Here is an 18048-nt window from a genome sequence, read left to right as displayed (position 1 = left end):
AGGACTTCCAATGCTGCCTCTGAGTTCATTTTCTCTTGGCCATCTACTGCTAGGCAGGCAGCCTACACTTTAGAACTAAGTTTCATTTGCATTGTCCACTTTCAGTTCTAGAACCCCATCTGGTGCAGACCCAAGTAGGACCTGCGCATGCTGCCTCCGTCTCTGTGAGCTCATGTGCAAACTGGTCCCATCATGCTGTGTTTATAACGCTTTGTTTCCTTGGTGTCCTCCATCCCCTGCCCACCTCTGCCTCTTACAAAATCAGTCTCCTCTTCCACATGGTTCCCGAAGCCCTGGGGAGAAGTGTTTGATTAAGACATCCCATTTAGGGCTGAGCATGCTGCGCTCTTTCTCTGCATACTGTCCGGCTGTGTGGGTCTCTGTATTTGTTCTCGTTTGCTGCAGGAGAAAACATCTCTGATGATGCTGAGCAAGGCACCGATCTACGAGTATAGAAGAATGTCATTAGGAGTCATTTTGTTGCAATGTTTCTTTAGTAGAATGGTAGCATTTGGTCCCCTGCATTGAGCCAGAACATCCATGTAGATTGAGGAGTTTAGCTGGGTTGATGTCTACCTTTCCCCCTTATTACAGTGCAGAGCACCTTCCAACACCAAGAACACTAGTCCGTAGGGGTGAAGGCTCTAGACCGGTGCCAGCCTGACTTCCACATGTTCAGTGAGTTGTGTGGGTGTTGCCTTTAGCAATAGGGCCTGGCTGTCAATTTGTGGAGAGCAAACTATAGCCTTGCCAACAGCCTGGCTGCCTGAAGGTTCCCATGGGATCCCTTTAGATCAATTCAATTCGATGTAACCCATTCCTGGTATAGGAGATCCATTTGTTGAAAAAGATGTTTGGTAGGGACTCTATCTCCCATTAATTGGCAATTTCATTTAGATCACCTTCATATATGTGTATGTTTTAGAAAGATTCTACTATGTTAGACTTTCATACTACGCCTCAAATGGTCCTTAATTTTTAGCTGTCTCTTTTCATATTCCCTCCCTCATCCCCCTCTTACCTCCCCCTCCTTGTTTGATCTGGCCATCCCAGTCCCACTACCCCCATCCAACCATAACTATCCTATTTCCCTTCCCTAGGGAGATCTCTGCCTCCCCACTAGTCCCTTAATCTATCTATAACCTCTATGAGTCTACCATTGTAGCTTGCCTATTAAGGACTTAACAGATAAGATCCACATATAAGCAACTACATATCATATTTATCTTTATGGATCCTTGCTCAGAATGATTCTTTTCTAGTCCCATTTATTTACCTATGGATTTCATGATTTTACTTTTTAATGGTTGAGTAATATTCCATTATGTTAATGTACCACATTTTCTTTACACATTCTTCTGTTGACAGACATCTGGGTTGTTTCCAGTTTCTGTCTATTATCAACACATCGGCAGCTTTTCCTCGCTACCCGGGGACGGGTCCATACGGCATTGTTCTTGGTTTTCATCGTAACTTAAAAGGGAAACTTACACAATGTCTGGAGCCCTTGACAATCTGCAGATGAAGGAGGAGGATGTCCTCAAATTCCTTGCTGCAGGAACCCACTTAGGTGGCACCAACCTTGACTCTCAGTTGGAGCAGTACATCTACAGAAGGAAAAGTGACGGTATCTACATCATAAGTCTGAAGAGGACCCGGGAGAAGCTGTTGCTTGCAGCTCCCTCTATTGTAGCCATTGAGAACCCTGCCGACGTCAGCATCATCTCTTCCAGGAACACTGGCCAGCAAGCTGTGCTAAAGTTTGCTGCTGCCACAGGAGCCACTCCAACTGCTGGCCGCTTCACACCTGGGACCATCCCTAACCAGATCCAAGCGGCCTTCAGGGAGCCACGGCTTCTAGTGGTGACTGATCCCAGGGCTTACCACCAGCCCCTCACCGAGCCTCTTATGTCAACCAGCCCACCATTGCTCGGTAACACAGACTCTCCCCTGCGCTATGTGGACATTGCCATCCCGTGCAACAACAAGGGAGCTCACTCAGTGGGTGTGATGTGGTGGATGCTGACCGAGGAGGTACTCCGCATGTGAGGTATTTCCCGTGAGCACCCATGGGAGGTTATGCCTGATCTTTACTTCTACAGAGATCCAGAGGAGATTGAGAAGGAGGAACAGGCTGCTGCTGAGAAGGCTGTGACCAAGGAGGAATTCCAGGGTGAATGGACCGCACCAGCTCCTGAGTTCACTCCTGAGGTGGCTGATTGGTCTCAGGGTGAGCAGGTGCCCTCTGTGCCCATCCAGCAGTTCCCCACAGAAGTCTGGAGCGCGAAGCCAGCCACTGAGGACTGGTCAGCAGCTCCTACGGCGCAGGCTACTGAGTGGGTTGGAGCCACCACTGAATGGTCCTGAGCTGCTCAGCAAACACCTGAGGAAAGGGGAAAATGGTGGGAGGAAAATAAAGTTTCCAAAAGAAAAAAAAATGAACACATCGGCAGTGAACATGGTTGAGTGGGTGTCTCTGTAGTAGGATGAAGCATCCTTTGGGTATATGTCTAAGAGTAGTACAACTGGATCTTGATGTAGACAAACTCCATCTTCCTGAAGAATTGCTGTACAGTGACAATGTGTACAAGTTAGCACTCTGGGCAGCAATGAATGAATGTCCCTGACTCCACCTCCTCCCCAGCATGAGCTGTCACTTATATTACAGATCTTCCCAGTAGGGGGTAGGGTGAAATCTCAAAGTATTTTTGTTTTTCCCTGATAACTAAGGATGCTGAGCATAGTTTCTCGGCCATTCGAGTTTTCTCTTGAGAATTCTCTTCAGATCTGTTCAGATCCTTTGGTTCTTACTCTAGTTAAGACTTCAAGTGCTATATTTAATCAGTATGGACTACCTTGTCTTGTGCCTGATTTTAGTGGAATTGCTTTGAGCTTCTCTACATTTAAGTAGATACTGCCTATGTGTTTGCTGTAAACTGCCTTTATTATGTTGAAGTACATCCTTTGTGCCCTGATCTCTCCAGGACTTTGATCATGAACACTGTGAGACTTCATCAAAGGTCTTCTCTGCATCCATTAATATGAACATATGTGTTTTTTTTTTTTTTTGTCTTCCAGTTTGTTTATGTAATAGGCATAAAACTAAGCAACACACAACCCCAAGTCTCAGCCACCGACTGGCTCACAGGTGACCAAGCACATCCTGTGGACTCAGGAAGGACTCTGGCTGGCCTTAAAGACAGCCCGTGAGCTCTGGCGCAGTCATCCCTGACTGGATCAGATTCTCCCAAGGACTAGTGGATAAAGAACAAGTAGTCAAGACCTTTTGATCTCATGGCCACTGGAAATATGAATGGGCAGGAAAGGGTCAGTGGGGTACCTCACCTTACCCCAACCTCTATCCCCTGACTCTGGAGTGTTCAGAACACACAGATACACAGATATCCAGACACATAGACACACCCCTCACAAGACATGGGCTCAGATCCCCTTTATCCCTCTGAATGACGCTGCTAAAACATCCTAGCAAATAGTCAGCGATCTCACTATGGTTGTGGGGTGCAAGAACTATGTCAGCCTCACACGGGAGGCTCAGTCTGTGACCTAGACCTGCACTAGTACCCCATACCCTCGGGGGAGAGAGATGGACGGAAGCCAGGTAGGGAAGGTGCACAGCCAGGAACCCGGCAGATGCTCAGGAGAGGCCTGTGCGTCCCAGGTCCTGGGGCAGCACCCAGGCGTTCTTGGCAGGCCTTCCGTAGCCGTCGCTCAGCCTGAGCTGCCTTCTTCGTGGTCCCTGATCTTCACACCCTCAGCCTTGTACAGCAAGTTGGTCCACTTCATCTTGGCCTCCAGCTCCTGGGCCTTGCCTGCATCCTGAACCGCAAAGCTCCTCCAACCGGCCCTTCCGGCAGCTGCCTGTAGTTTCTGCCTGTCAGTGGTGTCAAGTTCCCTTTCACCTTCTGCCCCTTCTCTTTCTTGCGCTGGGCCTTGCTGGCTGGCTCCTCTTTAGTCAGCCAACCTTATTAAAGATCAGCCCCATTTCTGTAGCTCCTTGCAGGCCATAGGGGTGGGGAGGGCGGGGGGGGGCGGGGGGGGCGCCTTGACTGGCTCTTCCTTTTTCTCGGCCTCTGCAACCTGCTGCTTTGCTCAGAGCTCCTTCCCCTTCCTCTTCTTCCATACCCTCTCCGGCTTTTTTTTCTAGCGTGGTAGCAGACAACTCCTTGGTGCTACCCTGGCCCCAGGCCATCCAGATGTTTTCACCGAGCCGCTGTTGCAGGAAATCCAGTGCAAGACAGAACCAGGTGCTATGCCTTAGCTATCTTCAGGGGACTCCAGGGAGCTGGAGTTCTCTTGTTTGGATACCATTGGTTTCTTGGTTCTAGACGTGGCAGGAGACTTCTTACCCAGGATTGCTCCATAGCTTTCTGCTTCTGCTTCTGAGACTTCTTTTTTGTTTTCTTCCTTTTCTTTTTTAAGGGTCCAGCAGCTTCTGGGCCTTTTGTTCCCACAGCCCATTCACTCCTCTGCCGCTCAGGGCCAGGCTGCACGCAGATCTTCTTGGCCAAGTCCTGCAAACAGGGAACCTTGTCCAGGAGAGGGGACATGTTGGCAACCAGGGCTACAATCAGAGGTTCCCGTGGCTGAGCACCACTGAAAGCACCATGTATGCAGGTACCCCTCTGTTTAGTTTTTGTCTGAATGACCTATTCATTGGTGAAAATGGAGTAGTGAAGTCACTCACTATCACTGTGTGATAGTAAATATATAGTTTATTTTATTAATTATATTATTTATTAATTATATTAAATTAATATTTAATTTAAACTGTGCTTCTTATTTTTATTTTTGTTTTATTTTTATTAAACATTTCGTTAATAAACTTAAATGCCCTTGTATTTGGGGCATAGACGTTCACAATTGCCCTGTTCTTCTGATGGATTTTTTTCCCTTTGATGAGTATGCACCATCTTTATCACTTCTGATTAGCTTTGGTTTAAAGCTTTTTTTATCAGATATCAAAATGGCTCTAGCTTGCTTATTGGGTCCATTGGCTTGAAATATCTTTTTCATCCTTTTACCCTGAGGTGATGTCAATCCTGGGCGTTAAGGATGTTACTTGGATGGGGCAGTAAGATGGATTCTGCTTTCACTCCATTCTATTAGTCTTTGCGGGAGGTCTTTTTCTTCTCAAGGCCATGTCTTGCAAGTGTGTGTGTAGCCTCATTCGTCTTTGCATAATCTATAGGATCATAGATTTTATAGATCATGCCAAAGCCACTTGCCTTGCCACCACCGAAGTGGGTTCTGAATCCAAACACAAAGATGACATCTGGCGTGGTTTTGTACATTTTGGCCAGCTTCTCCCGATTTTCTATCTTCACTACCGTTGCCTTCCCAGGATGAAGGATGTCAAAGACCATCTGTTTCCTCTGATCTTCCTGGTCCGGATGGTTACCACCACCGAAGTGGGTTCTGAATCCAAGCACAAAGATGACATCTGGCTTAGTTTTGTACATTTTGGCCAGCTTCTCCTGATTTTCTGTCTTCAGTACCGTTACCTTCCCAGGATGAAGGACGTCAAAGATCATCTGTTTCCTCTGATCTTCCTGGTCCGGATGGTTACCGTGTCATTCATGATGGCTACGGTGCAGAAGTTATAGTGGAGGAAAAGAGTCTGTCTTTTTAATGGGGAATTGAGACCTTTGATTTTAAGAGTTATCAATGAGCAATGTTTGTTGATTTCTGTTGTTGTGGGGTGTGTGTGTGTGTGTGTGTGTGTGTGTGTGTGTTTCCTCCTCTTTGCTAGTCTGAGTTTTATTTATTCCTTGTGGGGTTTTTGTGTGTGTAGTTTTCCCCTCAGGTTGAAGTTTTCCTTCTAGTGCCTTCTGTAAAACTGGATTTGTTGCTAGATACTGCATATATTTGGTTTTATCATGGAATATTATTCTTCCTCTATCTATTGTAATTGAAAGTTTTTCTGAGTACAGTAGTTTGGCCCAGCATCTTTGGTCTCTTAGAGTTTGTAGACATCGATCCAGATCCTTCTGCCTTTTAGAGTCTCCATGAGGTCAGGTGTTATTCTAAGGATCATCCTTTCTATGTTACTTGGTCTTTTTCCCTTGAAGCTTTTAATGTTCATTCTTTGTTCTGTGTGTTTAGCACTTTCATTACTGTGTTCCAAGGGAACTTTCTTTTCTGGGCCAGTCTATTTGGTGTTCTCTATGCTTTTTGTACTTTGATGGGTATGTCCTTCAGGTTAGGAAATTTTCTTCTATTATTTTAATTGCCAATAATTTCTGTGCCTTTGACCTGTTTCTTCTGTTTCTTCTCCTTTCTCTTTTCCTATTACTTTTAGATTTGGTCTTCTCATGGTGTTCCAGATTTCCTGGATGTTTTATGCCAGGATTTTTCTTAGATTTAACATTTTCTGTGACCAGGGTATCCATTTCTTCTATTGTGTCTTCAATGCATGAGATTCTTTCATCCATCTCTTACATTCTGTTGGTGACACTGACCTCTGAGGTTCCTGTTCAAGTTCTTAATCTTTTTATTTCTAAACTTCCCTCAGTTTGGGTTCTTTTTATATTCCTATCCTTCCATTTTCATGTCTTGAACTGTTTTATTCATTTTCTTACATTGTTTGTGTTTTCCTACATTTATTTAATTTATTTGTTTCCTCTTTAAGTACCTCTACATATTTATGAAGACTATTTTAAGCTTCTGCGTCCTACTTCAGCTAGGTCTACTTGTAGGACTCTAGTAGAGACCTGTGGAGGTCTTCGAAAACACTGGGGCCAGCAAAGTAACAATTCCTGTGAGTCAAGAAGGAAATTCAGTTCAATACAGCTCAGTAGCTTCTGTTGGTTCAAACTTCTAGACTCTGACACTGGACAGTTTATTTTAAGCATGTTTAAATACAGTACTGTTTGGAAAAGAAGTTTTCTGGTATAACTTGAGTATTCACAATAAGGCATAATTACATCAAAACTTTTCTCAAAGTACATTTCACTTCTTCCAAGAAGATGGATTCTAAATATAGGCTACATGTGTTATCTTCAGGGATGGTCTGGTGTGGTCTCATCATACAGATAGCACAGAAGTCACCTAGGCTATTAACTACCTCCAGCACTGCCTCAGGGAGCCTTGAGGAGCTAGGTATGGCCTGGCCCTACAGCTAGTTCGAGGATCACCTAACCAGCTCTGCTCCCAACCTTCTGAGTAGAAAACAGAACATACATCTCTTCCTCTAAAGAGTGGTCCCCACATGTTTAGCTTCCCTAGCATTCTCTGTGAGAGCAAGGACCTTTGTGTTCCCAGCAGAGACATATTGTTCTGGCTGTGTTTATGTTTTTACACTGGCATCTAGGCATTTGGGTTTCAGGAGATTATAATCCTAGGTGATGATGTCTGGTTTTGTCTTTATTGGGTAGGTGTTTTGTTCCTTGGTTTCTGTTCCCCTCTCTAGTTCTTAGAAATGTGCACTGTGCAGTGGCTATGTGTTGCCTGGTAGAGAGTACTTCTGGGATCTCTCTCTCTCTCTCTCTCTCTCTCTCTCTCTCTCTCTCTCTCTCTCTCTCTCTCTCATCTGCTGCTTGACGCTCTTAACTACTTCTCTAGCACCACACTTGCCTGCCTACCTCTAATGCTCCCGCCATAATGATAATGAACTAACCCTCTGAAACTTTAAGCAAGTCCCCCAATTAAATGATTTCCTTTATAATTAAATAATTAAATTATGTCCTTGGTCATGGAATCTCTTCTCACCATAAAACAATGACTAAAACAGAGGTAGAGAAGTTTTGGAGGGTTTTTTGAACATGGAGAAGGAGAGACTTACGTGCTATATGAATCGTCCAACAGGCAGGAAACTGAGCTGAGTCTTGTAGGTAAAAAGCCAATGATCAGTTCTAGAGCTTGAAATCCCATCAATCCCTGAGTTCAAAAACCCGCCAGTCCCTGAGCTTAAACCCCACCAACACCACCAATCCCTGAGTTCAACCCAAGCTTAGGACTTGAAATCCCACTAATTCTCGCCCTGGAAAATTCTACCCCCAAGAAACCCTGTATAAAACCTGCCTCTCAGTTCTTTGCTGCTTTCCTCCTGATCAGAAGCAGCCTGTGGTTTTCCCAATAAATCTTGTGTGAGCTTGGTTATGCTGCGTGGCTTTGTGGAATTACTTGGATCCAGACTGCCAGGATCTCTTTCTCTTCAGAACTATGACAGTTGCATTAGATTAGGTATCCCTTTTCCTTAGAGCTATAACACGGTTTGACTGTAAAGCCAAAGCTATAATCAATCCCCTAGAAGACTCTAGTTAGGAGATGACATTGTCCAGCATCCATGCTGTCTCTTCTGTCATTGGACATTAGATGCCACTATCATCACTACTGGGAGAGTAGCTTCTGAACCACCTGTGAATTACATCACTTGCTTAAATGCAGAGGAGTCCATGGTTGCGGAGACCAAGAGCTGACCCAAATCAATGTACTACCCACTCCATCCAGGGAAAAGGATGGCTCCAATTCCATTGTCTTTCTTTTAGGAGATAGGTTCTCTTTCAACAAGATTCACAAAACTGGTGGGTCACTCAAAATAAGAATGTGTGTGTGTGTGTGTGTGTGTGTGTGTGTGTGTGTGTGTGTTAACTAGAAATGAGAACTAGCCACTTCTACACTAAGAGAAACTCTTCAATAATTGTTCACATCAGACCAGAATAAATGCACAGAGATAAAGAGATGTATACATATTTCTGTAAGTGCAATAAACACAATAGAAGAGATTTAATTCCAATATGCCACTGGATTGAACCTCTTTAGGCTTCAGTTTTCTATAAAGTAGGGATACTGAAAGGACCTTTGTCATAAAGAGTATTTCAAGGGCTAAGTGAGTTAATGCTTCAGCATGCTTAACACATTATCTAAGAAATGCTAATTGCATAGCAAGTACTAACTATTGACAAGCTCTCAGAGCAATGAAAAAAGATCATTGAGACAGCAGAGAGCCTTTGATTGTAAATTGTCTCTCTACTCTCCAAGGCTTGCTGGGTATCCAAGGGAGGGAGCTGCTGGCATCCTTCCTGGAACACTTCCAGGAGGCAGTAACTGAGGAACAGAACTGGACTCCCTAGGTAATGAGGTCTGGACCACTGTTGAATTCAGAACAAAGAATATCTCTCTTCATATTGGCTGACTGAGCTCTGAAGAAATGAGTCTTAGGCAAATTGCCTAACCCTCTGGAAGGAAGACATTATCCATTTTCTGGGACTTAACAGGGGAAGTCACCAGAACAACAACAAAGGATTGGATGGAAATATACCAATATATTAATGGCACATATTCCAAGCATGTGATTATGGGACATTCGTGTTTCTCCCTCTCCTTATCAGAGGGCTGGGGATAGAGCTCAGGACTACAGAACTTGTCTGGTAAATAACAAGCACTTGTCTTAATAGCTAGGGTGAGGAATAGACTTTTCTTATATCTTCATTTTGTGACTTGTACGTGCTCATACATTTTAATCTTGATTGATCTGTTGCCTAAGATGGTAAGAGCCATCTTGGTTTTGTTTGTTTTTGAAACTGGGTCCTATTATGCTAGACTGGCACCAAACAGCTGGAAATGACCTTGAGCCATTGATCCAGTGGCCAATGCTTCGAAATGCTAGCGTGGCAGGTGTGCCGTTACCCCCAGTTTTATGCAGTACCAGTGAACAAAACCATGAATTTTGGGCAAGCTCTCTACCAACTGAGCTACACCACCACCCCCATCCCCTTTAATATAATTCTGGGAAGAAGGTCCACCAAGATGGCCCAGAAAGTCACCTGGCCTGTGCAGCTGGCCTGGCCCCAGCTGCGTCTCAGTTCATTCACCACTGGAAAAGAGACTATGTGGTTCAGGATGATAGATGAAGGCACTTGGTGTGCAGGCCAGGTGACCTGAGTTTGACCCATGAAAGCTACATAGAGGTGGAAGGGAAAAGCTGACTGCACAAACTTGTCCCCTGACGTCCATGAGCACGCCCAACACTGGTGTCCTGCCTCAAGTGGAGATGACGAGTTCAAGGTTATCTCAGCTACATGTTGAGTTTGAAACTAGCCTGGGCTGTGTGACACTGGCTCGAAAAGAAAAAAGAGAAGAGCAGTGTTGATGTAGTGGACGAACCTTTCAGAAGTCTAGTCAAAGGCTTTAACAGGCTTCGGTTCTTATAAGAGGTATGTTTTGAATACCAGTGAAATCCTTTGCTCACACCACTGTAATCTCAGCTCCTGACGGGTGTCTTCATTAGTGTTCTATTGCTGTGAAGAGGCACCATGGCCAAGGCAACTCTGTATGAGGAAAGCATTTAATTGGAGCTGGCTATCATTTCAGAGGCTTAGCCCATTGTTGTCATGGTGAGGAGAAGGGCAGCAGGCAGGCAGGCAGGCATGGTGCTGGAGAGGTAGCTGAGAGTTTTATTTTAACATCCTGATCCTCCTCGGGCAGCAGGCTAAGAGAGAAGGAGGGAGGGACAGATGGAGGGCAGAAACTGGGCCTAGAGTAGAAAGCCTCAAAGCTCACCCCAAACAACACACCTCCTCCAACAAGGACACGCACTTCTTAAATTTTCTAAACAGTTCACCAACTGAGAACCAAGCATATGAGCCTCTGGGGATGATTCCCATTCAAACCACCACAGCAGGTATGGACAAGATATCAACTAACCATGACTGAAACTACAGTTAGGGAACCTACGTGGGTCTGACCTAGGTCCTCTGCATCTATGTTATCTTAATGTTCTTGTGGGAATCCTAACAGCAGGAGCAGGGGTGGTCTCTGACTCTTTTGCCTGCTTTCGGGACCCTTTCCTCCTCCTGGGTTGCCTTACCCAGTCTTAAAGGAAGGGGTGTGCCTAGTCCTATGGCAACTAACTATGCCCTGTTTGCTTGAGGCCCCTGGGAGGCCTACCCTTTTCTGAAAGGAAACAGAGAAGGCGAGGATCTGCGGTGGGGGGTGAACTGGAAGAAGAGGGGGAAGGGATGTAATATACAAGAGAAGAAGTATTTGTTTAAAGAGTTCCTGTCTCAAAAAAAAAAAAAAATGAGGGAAAGAGACGAGGGAGAAGGAAGAGAGAACAGAAGAAGGGAGGAAGGGAGGAGTTGAGAGAGAAAGAGAGAAGAATCAGCAAGATGGCTCAGTAGAGAAAAATGCTTGCAACACCTGAGTTCAATTTCCAGAACACACATAAAGGTGGAAGGAGGCTTGACCTTTGTAATCAACAGTTAGCCTATGACCTCTACACACATGTTATCTCACACACACACACACACACTGTAGACACACAAAAATAATACTTTAGTTAGTGATGAGAGGTGTAGAGAACAGACTGCCCTCCCTCCCAAGAGAAGATTGAGTCACATCTCAGCATTGGCCACATCTGAAGGACAGGACACACATGGGAAGATGGGGCCCAGCCTGCACTTGCTTATGATTCTCCTGGTCTGGGGAGCCGACAGGGCACCAGCTGCAGCTCATTTTACTCCCTGCTAGCAATCAGAGGATTATCATATGATATTCATGTCGGTTTTTATAAATAATTCATCTTTTTCTTCACTAAAGTAAAATAGCCTGAAGCTAGAATGTTAAAGAGAAATGTCAGTGCCTTATTCATGAAATAATAACGTGCCAGTTTGCAGATTGTGAAAGTCCTGTATTGAAAACATGCCTCGTGCCAGATCTATTTTTACCCTAGAAAAGGCTTTGAATCTCCTTCCCTCCTTGGCTCCTGGTACAGGCTGTGTTATCCAAAGCGGGGCTTTCCCAAATTGGTTACCTTCACGCATGGAAATCTGAAAGGTGATGGTGACTAGGCATATTTATTTACTAAAGCTAAGCCCAAAATACAAAAATAGCTTTTTTTTTAACTCCATGAAAATAAATTATAAACAAAAGATTACAGGGTCGCTAGTCCAACCCAGCCAAGGGAAATGAGGCCACAGGTTGTTGATGTTCCCATGAGTCTGTTTCCCAAGCCTGACCGGCAACATCCCCTTGCACAGGAAGACTGACTCTGGGGACCAGAAGTTACCGTGATACTTATGGATTTCCTCTTCCCACTGGCTTTTAAACAAGAATTCTTCATGTGATTCTCTGTGATGACTTGTAAAATATCAAGAAGTGTTTGTCAAAATATATTAAAATATGTTGGTGACTCTTCCCCGGACAAGGCGCTTCCATGGAAATCAGGAAATCTCAGGCAAACCAGACCCGTCTTGTACAAAGCAGAGAGAATGTGGGCTCCTGGAACAAGGTCGGGAAAGAGAATGGGAAAAAATACTGTCTTATATGGTGGGAACCTTTAACAATATGTGTTGTCTGTTCAGAAAATTGGGCTTGGGTCAGGTATGGTAACATTACCCGTAATATCAGCACTGGGGAAGCTGATGCAGGAGGATAGCATGTTTGAAGCTATCATAAGACTATATAGCAAGTCCAAAGGCAAGTCTGAGTATACAAGCACGATCCTGTCTCAAAACACTAAGGACTAGAGATATAGACGAGAAAAGTGATAGAGTTCTTATCTAGTGTGCCAACACCACTTGGAAAAGGAAAAGGAAGTCATGGTGCTCTGTAAAATTAGTGACATGACTATTTGCTGATTTATGTGCTTCGTCTTCATGTATATCTGTGTACCATGTACATTCAGTGCCAGCAGAGGCCAGAAGAGGGCACTGGATCTTCTGAGACTGTTGTAAACCACCATGTGGGTGCTGGGAATCAAACCCAGGACCTGTCACAAAGCAGCCTGTGCTTTTAAGCACTGAGCCATCTCCCCAGCCTTGGAACTATTTAAATGAACAGGTCTCTCAGAACTGTGAAAAGCATTTTAGAATCCTACGAAGTCGGCATCATTGCACTTTAAATTGCTTTATTATTTCATCTGTTTCTAAAATTTGTCTTCCAAAGGACTGTATTATTTTTTTAAAGGAGCCAGGGATGGTGGCATAAACCTTTGATTCCAGTACTTGGGAGGCAGAGGCAGATAGATCTCTGAGTTCAAGTCCAACCTGGTCTACAGAGTGAGTTCCAGAACCGCTGGAGCTTCACAGAGAAGCCCAATCTTGGGGGAAAAAACTGCATTGAATGATGAAGCATGTGGGAGACTGAGGTGAGGCAGGGGGATCATCCATTGTAAGGCAGCTCGCACTCCAAAACCCCAACCAAAACAAAATGAAGCCAAACAGAGCGGAACGGGAATTCATGCGCAACTTGCTGTCAGTCAAACTCACAACCCTAGAAAACCTTCAAGTCTCAGGTTGTTCCATTTTAAAGATTAGAGTAAGAGTGATCAACTTGCAGGGGTTGAGCAGGAGTTTTCGATGGTGCCTTCTGCCCCGCCCTCACCCCCACCCCACATCTCACACCTCACTCCCAGTTCCCCTGCCTCTTTTCTGCTGGCTCACTCTACATCTGGTTAGTATTGTCAACCCATGGAAACAGCCGGCTACGGCCAAAGAGAAATATTTCCTTCAGCTTCACAAGTGTCTCCTGGGAGAGCTGCAGACAGCCGGCGATGACATAATGTTGGCTGACAAGAGCCTTCTTGGCCAACGGAGCCACAGCCATGGCTGCCACCCACAGGGTGCTTCTTCAGGGGACTTCCACGGGGCACAAAGTCCTGAGGTTCACAGCACAGGGAGGGCCCAGCCTCTGAGTGAGGGGCACACCATCTGTCCATAGTGCCTTTCACAGTTCTGCGTTTTCCTCGCACGCATCAAAGTTGTTTCCGAGTGAGAGGCGAGGACCAGCTGGGCAGAATTAGGCTGCAGCCTGCTTTCCCTCAGAAAAGCTGAGGGGTGAGGTGCAAGGCCATTCATCCTCCAGATGGCTTGGTGTTTAATTAACACTGACAGCGGCTCAGACCCCAACTTGACCACGTAAATGCACCAGCTGTCCTGTCTGTGTTCCAGGTTCCAAGCGGGAGTCACCCCAGGTACAGAAACAGCTCCACCCCTCTTTCAGCCCTGTCTTCTACACAGCATCACCAGCGTGGCTGCCACACCAAACTAGACTATGTGATTGCATGGATCCGGGCTTATTTCCCAAGCAAAGCTTAGGCCTTGGAAGGATAGAGGGGACATGAAATAGATAGACTGAGATAGCCCTGGTCAGTCACTCTCTCCCATTGCCCACAGTGTGAATCTCAAAGCTGGAGCCCACTAAGGGCGCATTCCAGCCTCAGTCAGGAGCCACTGAGTACCTAAAAAGCACTGCCCAGCATTTCTGCCCATTTTCTCTTGTTCCCTTCTGCCCTTGGGAGCATGTCACCCAGCTACAGACCAGCTGCCCTCTCAAACTTTCACTCTGGGTTGTATCCACCTCTGTTTCAACAGAGATGACCTCAGCTCTCCCTCCATTTTCAACTGAGTTTGATTGTTTTAAGAGAAAAACATCTTCACTCCAACTTTGCACGTCTTTACCTTGCTGTCAACATTTCTATCTGCTCCTTCCCTAAACCTCCTGGTGACATTTGAAGATAGCATGGCCTTCTTTGCCCCCTGACAGTTAGAATAGCTTTCTCTGGACTTTTCTACCTTCTCCACCTGGGCTGTGGAATAGCCTCCTCTGGGGCCTTATCTTGGTGCCCAGGAGTTCTTGCCTAGACTCTCAGTCCATCTCTGTCTTCAACCATGGCTTTCTTTCAAGTGACTCTCATTTCCCCCAGACCTTCCTCAGGCACTCTTGGTTGTAATAAGCTTCTGCATTGTGATGTCCCGATCCACACTGTGATAGCACAGGGGAGCATTGCAATGATACAAAGAGCATTGTTGTGACACAACAGGGTGTTGTGATGTCACAGCTCAGCATTCTGGCGGCACAATGAAGAAATGCGATAGTGTAATGCAGCACTGTGACGTCACCATTCAATACTGTGATGGTACTACAGGGCATTGTCACAATCATGACTTCACAATGCAGCATGGTGATCTTACAATCGAGCCCTGAGATGTCACAATGCTACATTGTGATGTCATAAATCAGCATTATGATGACAAACAAGACTGGGATAGCAAGATTCAGCATGGTGATACAATGGAGCTATGTGATGTTAAAATGGAGTTTTGTGATGTCATGATGAACACTGAGTTAGCACCAAGAGCATTGTCACGTCACAATAAGGCATTATGATAGTATGTTACATCATTTTGATGTCACAAGTCAGCATTGTGATGTCACAATTCAGAATTGAGATGGCACAGTGGAGCATTATGATGTCACAGTGCAACATAGTGATGCCACGCTGTTGTACTAAGATATCACAGTGCCTCGATGTGATGGCACAAGGAAACATTGTAATGTCATAAGTTTGCATTATGATGTCACAATGAAACATTTTGATGTCATAATTCAGCATGGTGATAACGTAGTGTATAGGAAGTCTCAAGAGAACATTGTGTTGTCACAATACAGCATTGTGACAACTCAATACAACACCATGATTTCACAGTACAACACTGTGATGCCACAATGCAGTTTTTTGACATCTGGGAGCCATGTGGTGTCACAATTAATCACTGTGTTGACACAATTGAACATTGTGATAGCACACTTTTTAACACTGGGATGAAACCAGGAAGCATTGGGATGTCACAACTCGATACTTTGGTGAGTTAATGGAACATGTACTTTCATCTAGTGTAAGAATAAGCAGGTTGAGTGACGTTCTGCTCTGTGTCATTAGGAGTCATTTTATTACTCTTGCCACTAATGTCATAGTGCTGAAAGGTACTATGCTAAATTAGTAAGCAGAGTAATTATCAACCTTACTCAGCTGGAAACCCTATCAGCCACAGATACAGGCAGCCTTGTAAGATACACCCGTTGGTGCAGTAACTGGTTTATCCAATCCTGATGCCCAACCCAGACCAATTAATTCAAATCTTCGTTGATGGAGCCATGCACTGACACACTTACTGGCTTTCTGATTGGATCTGATGCCCACCCCACAAAATGGAATCCATGCCGTGCCCTGTTAATAGAGACACAAATTCATGATTAGGTAGATTATGGGCCCTAGGGTAGAACTTACTGCTCTTGTTCTCCTAAGTGGTCATAGCATTAAACCAGCCCCTAATGGCATCACTACACCCATAGATTAGCATGGCTTTCAATCTGCATCAGAGAAGCTTCTATGTGCAGCACATTGACACAGAGACTCACGACTGGTCAACACGTAGAGAATAAGAGGCTGTGGGGTGCCAGCCATGGAGCAAACCTCCATACTATACACAGCCCTCCCCCTCCCCCCAAGGCTCAGAGACCATCACAAAGGAGAGATCAGAATATTCAAAGCCAGAAGCAGATGATGACCATGAAACTGTTTTCTGGACACAGCAGGACAACTGAATTGAAGTCGCAGTGGTTGTAAATATCATGCACAAGACTTGTGCAAGATTAAGCATGGGAGATGGAAGTGGTCAAGATGCCTGCCCCACATGAAGCTGAAAGAGCTATTGGCCTTTAAAGGCTGCTAGAAGAAGCTGAGTCGGCTTCCTTCACGGTTGTTGCCCTGGGAGGCTACCTGTGCTGCAGTAGATGGTCCTACACTCATCCATGTACATACTGACACCACTAAGTGGGCTCAGTGGGTTTAAAACATAACTTGAGCTGGAGAGATGACTCAGTGGTTTTGAGCACTGGCTGTACTTCCAGAGGACCCAGGTTCAATTCCCAGCACCCACATGGCACCTAACAACTGTTTGTAATTCCAGTCCCAGAGTTTCTGACAGCCTCACACAGACAAACATGCAGATAAAACACTGATGATCAAAAAGTAAATTACATGAAGATGTTATATATATATATATATATGTATATGTTATTTATATGTATATATTACAATTATATATATATATATATAATTGGAGGAGAGGGAATGGAAACTGGACTTGATCAAAACAAACTATATACAGAAATAAAATTCTCAAACAATGAAAAAAAATCCTTAAAAATGGTTCCCGAGGGAAATGCAAATCAAAACAACCCTGAGATTCCACCTCACACCAATCAGAATAGCTAAGATCAAAAACTCAGATGACAGCAGATGCTGGCTAGGATTCAGAGAAAGAGGAACACTTCTCCACTGCTGGTGGGGTTGTAAGCTGGTACAACCACTCTGGAAATCAATCTGGCAGTTCCTCAGAAAATTGGACATAGTCCTACCTGAAGACCCAGTTATTCCACTTCTGGGCATATACCCCAGAGATGCTCCAACTTACAATAAGGACACATACACCACAATGTTCATAGCAGCCCTATTTATAATAGCCAGAAGCTGGAAAGAACCCAGATGTCCTTCAGTAGATGAATGGATACAAAAACTGTGGTATATTTACACAATGGAGTACTATTCAGCTATTAGAAACAATGACTTTATGAAATTCCTAGGAAAATGGATGCATCTAGAGAATATCATCCTGAGTGAGGTAACCCAGTCACAGAAGAACAGACATAATATGCAGTCACTGATAATTGGATACTAGCCCCAGAAACAACTCACAGGTCATATGAAACTCAAGAAAAACAAAGGCCAAAAAGTAAAAGCCTCAGTCCTTCTGAGGAAAAAAAATAAGTGTATAGCACTCTCTCAGATTATGGTACTCCTGGACCTTAAATCATTAATAATCCAAGAGCTAAGAATATAGCCTTGTGGCAATTTTGGTATTCAAAAATCATTATGTTTAATCTATACACACCAAGAAAACTCTGACTGTTTCCATGTTACGTTCCATTCTACATGTACTTTATGCTTATGGTAACTAGTAGATTTCAATGTATACTATCAAACTTCTAAAAGAATTAAGTACTGACAAAAATATATTCATATAGTGTTATGCCAAAATGCCTTTTAAAATCTGTACCTCTCTCTCTCTCTCTCTCTCTCTCTCTCTCTCTCTCTCTCTCTCTCTCTCTCTCTCTCTCTCTCTCTTCTCTCTCTCTAATAAAGTTGAAAGAGAAAAAAAATGGTTCCAGGAAAGAGTAACACTCCTTCATTGTTGTTGGGGTTGTAAGCTGGCACAACCACTCTGGAAATCAGTCTGGCAGTTC

The 18048-nt window shown here is 44.5% G+C and overlaps 2 pseudogenes across 2 annotated transcripts; one reads left to right on the top strand and one right to left on the bottom strand.

The window, feature by feature from the left end:
- Positions 1–1494: 1494 nt before the first annotated feature.
- On the top strand, positions 1495–2367 carry LOC308418617 (small ribosomal subunit protein uS2-like; annotated as a pseudogene). The gene has a single exon. The product of its transcript is annotated as a small ribosomal subunit protein uS2-like (transcript).
- A 1362-nt stretch (positions 2368–3729) lies between these two features.
- On the bottom strand, positions 3730–4568 carry LOC308418943 (surfeit locus protein 6-like; annotated as a pseudogene). Its single transcript has one exon. The product of its transcript is annotated as a surfeit locus protein 6-like (transcript).
- Positions 4569–18048: the final 13480 nt, after the last annotated feature.

Source organism: Micromys minutus (assembly GCF_963924665.1).
Source record: "Micromys minutus genome assembly, chromosome: 3".
Taxonomy (NCBI): domain Eukaryota; kingdom Metazoa; phylum Chordata; class Mammalia; order Rodentia; family Muridae; genus Micromys; species Micromys minutus.
The sequence above is the reverse complement of the archived record's forward strand: the minus strand, read 5'-3'. Positions and strand labels throughout refer to the sequence as shown.